The sequence below is a fragment of the Trichechus manatus genome, unplaced genomic scaffold, assembly GCF_000243295.1.
Source record: "Trichechus manatus latirostris isolate Lorelei unplaced genomic scaffold, TriManLat1.0 scaffold00155, whole genome shotgun sequence".
In the NCBI taxonomy this organism is placed as follows: domain Eukaryota; kingdom Metazoa; phylum Chordata; class Mammalia; order Sirenia; family Trichechidae; genus Trichechus; species Trichechus manatus.
Window position 1 is genome coordinate 2303163 of NW_004444091.1, and position 6000 is coordinate 2309162.

A 6000-nucleotide genomic window follows, 5' to 3' on the forward strand; every position below is an offset into this window, starting at 1 on the left:
AGAAAGACCTGGTGATCTACTTCTGAAAATCAACCAATGAAAATCCTATAAATCACAATGGTCCATTTTATTCCATAAGGCATGAGGTAACCATAGGGCCAACTCAAAAGCAGATAACAACAACATACAAAGGGAAGTATTAAAGAATTAATGTTAATTATGTTAAGAGTGACAATTACACATATTGTACGATGTATTCTTATATAAACAAATTGAACAGTGGTCAACAGGATCACAAATTGTTGAGAATAACAGTTAATATAGACCTTAGGTGTGAGTCTTGAGCTTAAACACCAGGATATGATTGTCTCAGCCAAGGACTGTAGGTAAAAGCCACAGGGGCTGAGGAAATAGATGAAGAGTAGAAGACCAATTCGAAATTTAGTTATAAAGGGAAGGCTAATTGTAGTACATTTCTCTCTCACATCAGCAATGCTGGAAGGTCTTCATGACATTTTTCTAAGGCCCAAAATTACAATCAACGTCCAGAATCTCTCAACACAAAATTACAATCTCACTGGTTAGGGAGGAATGTGTTTGTAACAAAACACTGGGAAAACTGAAACAAGAATTTTACCATTTTATCTCCACGTATAACAGGAAGCCGAGAGGTTACCGTGCAGGATGACACAGGTGCTCTGCGAAGTCATCAGTGACCCAGGCTCCTCTTCCCTGCCTGCTCTGCCTCCATTACCACACAACCGCACAGTCATTGTGGCAGCTGGCTGCTGTATAAGAAAGAGTAACACTGAAGGATGAGGGAAAAAGCCTATTTTTTCCTTCTTAGGCTTTGCATTGTTTCCATGGGAAAGTATGAGGCCCAGTGACTTTGTCTATGTTACTGGCAAGTTCTATGTCAAACAGCCACCCGTATTACAACGGAAAACGAGGACACTGATTGTTCAGTGGCAGAATCCGCACCTTCCACGGGGAAAACCTGGCTTCCATTCTAGGCCAGTGCACCTCATGGGCTGCCACCACCAGCTGTCTGTCAGTGGGGACTTGCATGTTGCTAAGCTGCTGAACAGGTTTGAGCGGAGCTGAAATATGGGTCCATATAAGATAACTTTGAGCAAGTTACACAGCCCTAATTTTAATCTATGATTAAAGCACAGAGACCAAAGTTAATTAGTTGCTAGCGGGGACTCAGGGGAGAGGAGAATGGGGGGGTTACTGCTTGTCATGGTTTGAATTATGTCCCCCCAAAAATGTGTGAATCAATTTGGCTAGGCCATGATTCCTGGTACTGTGTGATTTTCCTGTATGTTGTAAACCTGCCTCTATGATGTTAATGAGGGAGGACGGGTGGCGGTTGTGTAAGTAAGGCAGGACCTGATCTACAAGACTGGATTGTGTCCTGAGGCAATCTCTTGAGATATAAAAGACAGAAGTGAACAGTGAGACAGGGGGACCTCATACCATCAAGAAAGCAGTGCCAGGAGCAGAGCGCATCCTTTGGACAGGGGTCCCTGTGCCAAGAAGCTCCTAGTCCGGGGGAACACTGATGAGAAGGCTGACAGAGAAAAAGCCTTCCCCTGGGGCTGATACCCTGAATTTGGACTTTTAGCATACTTTGACTGTGAGGAAATTTCTCTTCGTTAAAACCATCCACTTGTGGTATTTCTGTTACAGCAGCACTAGATGACTAAGACACTGCTTAAAGGGTACTGAGGATATGAGATCTACTGTGGATTTTATATTTGTGTGAATGTTAAAAGAAATAGACAAATGAAAAGAAACAATTCAACAAGTGGTTTTCTTTAACCAAGTGATAAATATGATGTTCTATCCACCAACTGACATATAATTTCTCAGATGAACCAGAACAATGATTCATCCCATTACAGATAACAGAGTCAATAAGAGGCTTTGAAGAAAGGTTAGGCTATAACCTTGTCACTCCATAATAGAAATGATCTCTTCTCCCTCAAGAGAGAACAAACCTGTGTCACGGACTCTAACTTGTGTGAACTTGGATGAGCTACGTTCTCAGTGATTTGGCAGTTATAATGTAGTTTGGTAGCTATGTAATAATGTAATCACCTCCGTGATGAGATCCGTTATGAGTAGCCAATCAGCTGAAAGAGAGTCTCCTTGGGATGTGGTCTGCATCCAATATAGGTGGATTTTCTAGCAAAGCTCGTGGGCTCTTGCTCGCTCTGGATACTGCAACTGGCTCCTGTTCATCTGACCTCCAGTTCTTAGGACCTGAGCTAGCAGCTTACCTGCTGATCTTGTGATTTGACAGCCTCTGCAGCCTGTAAGCAAGAGGCCTGCCGTCTGGCCTGTTAGGTCAAACATCTTAATAAATAGCAGAATGCAGGTGGTTGGGTTCTAAAATTGAACCCAAAGAATCAAAAAGTCAAGTAAAATATACACCACTGAAAGGACCCTGGCAGAGTGTTTCCTGAGAAAACTTGAAACAAATTAAAAACAACAAAGAATTAGTTAAAAGGTCATTATATATGCACACACATATGTATACACACAATTAATTAATACTTTTACTACTATTAAGATGATGTTGTTGTTCTAGTTACATGCAGTCAATTCCAACTCCTAGCGACCCCATGTGACAGAGCAGAACTGCCCCATAGGGTTTTCTAGGCTGTAATCTTTATGGAAGCAGATCGCCAGGTCTTTCTTGCACAGAGTGGCTTTGTGGGTTAAACGGCCAACCTTTCGGTTAACAGCTGTGCACTTAACCATTCCACCATCAGAGCTCCTTATTAACACCATAGTGTAAAAATATTTAAGGCCATGGAAAAATATGTAAAACTTATTTATGAAATGATAAAATACCTTTTATAGAAACCTATGGTACATGCATTCCAATCACCAGTAATTATCAATACATCTGGATAGCATGTTTGATCAATTTCAGACTGCAGAAGCTGGCAAAAATCTTCAAATTCTTCATCTTTGGCATTCGTGATTGGTGCATAAATTTGAATAATAGTTGTATTAACTGGTCTCTCTAGTAAGCGAATGGACATTATCCTATCACTGACAGCGTTGTACTTCAGGACAGATTTTGAGATGTTCTTTTTGACGATGAATATGACATCACTCCTCTTCAATTTGTCATTCCTGGTATAGTAGACCATATAACTGTCCAATTCAAAATGGCCTATACCAGTACATTTCAGCTCACTAATGCCTAGGATAACAATCTTTATGCATTCTGTTTCATTTTTGGACAACTTCCAATTTTCCTAGATTCATACTTCGTAAAGTCCATGTTCCAATTATTCATGGATGTTTACAGCTGTTTCTTCACATTTTGAGTTGTGCCACATCAGCAAATGAAGGTCCCGAAAGCTCTACTCCATCCATGTCATTAAGGCTGACTCTACTGTGAGGAGGCAGCTCTTCCCCAGTCATATTTTGAATGCCTTCCAAGCTGAGGGGCTCATCTTCCGGCACTATATCTATGTTCTGCTTCTATTCATAAGGTTTTCACTGGGCAATTTTTTTAGAAAGAGATCACCAGGTCCTTCTTCCTAGTCTGTCTTAGTCTGGAAGCTCCAGTGAAACCTGTCCACCATGCGTGACCCTGCTGGTATTTGAAATACCAGTGGCACAGCTTCCAGCATCAAAGCTACACGCAAGCCAACACAGTACAACAAACTGACAGAAGTGTGGTCCAAGCTACACTGAATGCACTGGCAAAGAACAAGGCTCCAGGAACTGAAGAAATACCAACAGAGACGTTTCAACAAATGGATACAGCACTGGAGGTGCTCACTCATCTATGCCAAGAAATTTGGAAGACAGCTACCTGGCCAAAGGGCTGGAAGAGATCCATATTTGTGCTTATTCCAAAGAAAGATGATCCAACAGAATGTGGAAATTATAAAACAATATCATTACTATAACATGCAAGTAAAATTTTGCTGAAATAATTAAAAAAGTTACAGCGGTACATCAACAGGGAACTGCCAGAAATTCAAGCTGGTTCTGAAGAGGACACGGAACAAGGGATATCGTTGCTGATGTTAGATGGATCTTGGCTGGAAGCAGAATATATCAGAAAGATGTTTACCTGTGTTTTATTTTCCGGGCCAAGGCATTTGATTGTGTGGCTCATAATAAACTATGAATAACATTGCAAAGAATGGGAATTCCAGCACACTTCACTGTGCTCATGAGGCACCTGTACGTAGATCAAGAGGTAGTTGTTCGAACAGAACAAGGGGACACTGTGTGGTTTAAAATCAGGAAAAGTGTGCATCAGGTTTGTACCCTTTCACCATACTTACTCAATCTGTATGCTGACTAAATAATCCGAGAAGCTGGACTATATGAAGAAGAATTTGCCATCAGGATTGGAGGAAGACTCGTTAACAACCTACAATATGTAGATGATGCAACCTTGCTTGCTGAGAGCAAAGAGGACTTGAAGCACTTACTGATGAAGCTCAAAGACTACAACCTTCAGTATGGATTACACCTCAACATAAAGAAAACGAAAATCCTCACAAGAGGACTAATAAGCAATATCATGATAAATGGAGACAAGACTGAAGTCGTCAAGGATTTCATTTTACTTGGATCCACAATCAACACTTATGGAAGCAGCAGTCAAGAAATCAAAACACGCATTGCATTGGGCAAATCTACCGCAAAAGACCTGCAAAAGACATCTTTACAGTGCTGAAAAGCAAAGATGTCACTCTGAGGACTAAGGTGCACCGGACCCAAGCCATCGTTTTCACTCACCTCATAGCATGTGAAAGCGGGACAATGAATAAGGAAGACCGAAGAAGAATTGATGCCTTTCAATTATGGTGTTGGCGAAGAATATTCAATATACCGTGGACTGCCAGAAAATCGAACAAGTCTGTCTTGGAAGAAGTACAGCCAGAGTGCTCCTTCAAAGCAAGGATGGCGAGACTTCACCACAAGTACTTTGGATATATTAACAGGAGGGACCAGCCCCTGGAGAAGGACACCATGCTTGGCAAGGTAGAGGGCCAGCAAAAAAGAACACCCTCGATGAGACGGATTGACACAGTGGCTGCAACAACAGTCTCAAACATAGCAATGACTCTGGGGATTGCACACGACCAGGAAGTGTTTTGTTCCGTTGTACACACAGTAGGTGTGAGTTGGAACGACTTGAGGGCGCCTAACAACAACAAACCCCTCCAGCAGGGGGCACTTTATGGGCATCCCCTGCCCTGGGCCCTGGTGGGCTGGGAGGGGAAGAGGACAGGGGCCCTAGCCTGTCTCAGACAGTCACCTGTTGCGGAGGGGCGGCCACCACTTTTAAGGAGCACAGGGGAAGGCCCGACTTCCTGGTCCTCGCTCCCGGCCCGGCCCCCCGGTGGCGCGCCGCTGGCTTTGCGCACCCTCCCCGCGCCCGGGGACCCCGCCAGACGGCCGGCGCCCCAAGCCGCCGCCGACGGCAAGGGGACCCGGGCAGCGCGGGGCGGCCGGCCGGGGACCTCAGCCCGCACTTACTCATCTCGTACGGCATCCTCGCCCACTCGTTAACCACCGCGCTGGCGGGGAGCCCCGGGCAGGTCAGCACGGGCCGCACTGCGACTCAGACTTGGAAAGTTCAGGCCCGGGACCTGTCGGGGCGGCGCGGGCGTGCAGGCCGGCCGCCGGGACTGGGAGCCGGCTCACGCACTTCCTTCGCGCCGCAGCGGCTGACGCCCCGAACCCGGAAGCGCGGCCCCGAGACCGGCTGACCCCCAGCTTTCACCAAATACGCAGTCACGCGATCGGCTCAGCGGTGCCGCCCCGGCGCGCCTGCGCCGCCCCTGTCTGCCCCTCCTCCGGCGGTCCCCGGCCCCTCGCCGCCTCTCCCCCGGGCCCCCGCCGCCTCTCCCCCGGCGCGCTCCGCCTCTCCCCCGGCAGACCTCAGCCGGCCCCTGGAGACCCACCCTAGCGCCCGCCTGCGGCCCCGTGAAAAGGCGGTGCGGGGGCGGCGCTCAGCGGCTGACAGGTTCTGGGGGCAGAAAAGAGGATGTTGGTTTCCGCGGGGGAAGG

The 6000-nt window shown here is 46.3% G+C and overlaps 1 protein-coding gene across 4 annotated transcripts in view; it reads right to left on the reverse strand.

The window, feature by feature from the left end:
• LOC111822301 (zinc finger protein 699-like) overlaps positions 1 to 5707 on the reverse strand; it is a 28443-nt gene extending 22736 nt beyond the window's left edge. The window contains exons 1-2 of one of the 4 annotated variants that reach the window (XM_023740436.1): positions 5467 to 5707; positions 578 to 728 (exon numbers count right to left, since the gene is read on the reverse strand). The gene's annotated coding sequence lies outside the window, so the exon portion shown is untranslated. Of the gene's footprint in view, positions 1 to 577; positions 1288 to 5466 lie in introns of those variants that run through there. The other 3 variants (XM_023740437.1, XM_023740439.1, XM_023740438.1) reach the window with 3 other exon arrangements.
• Positions 5708 to 6000: the final 293 nt, after the last annotated feature.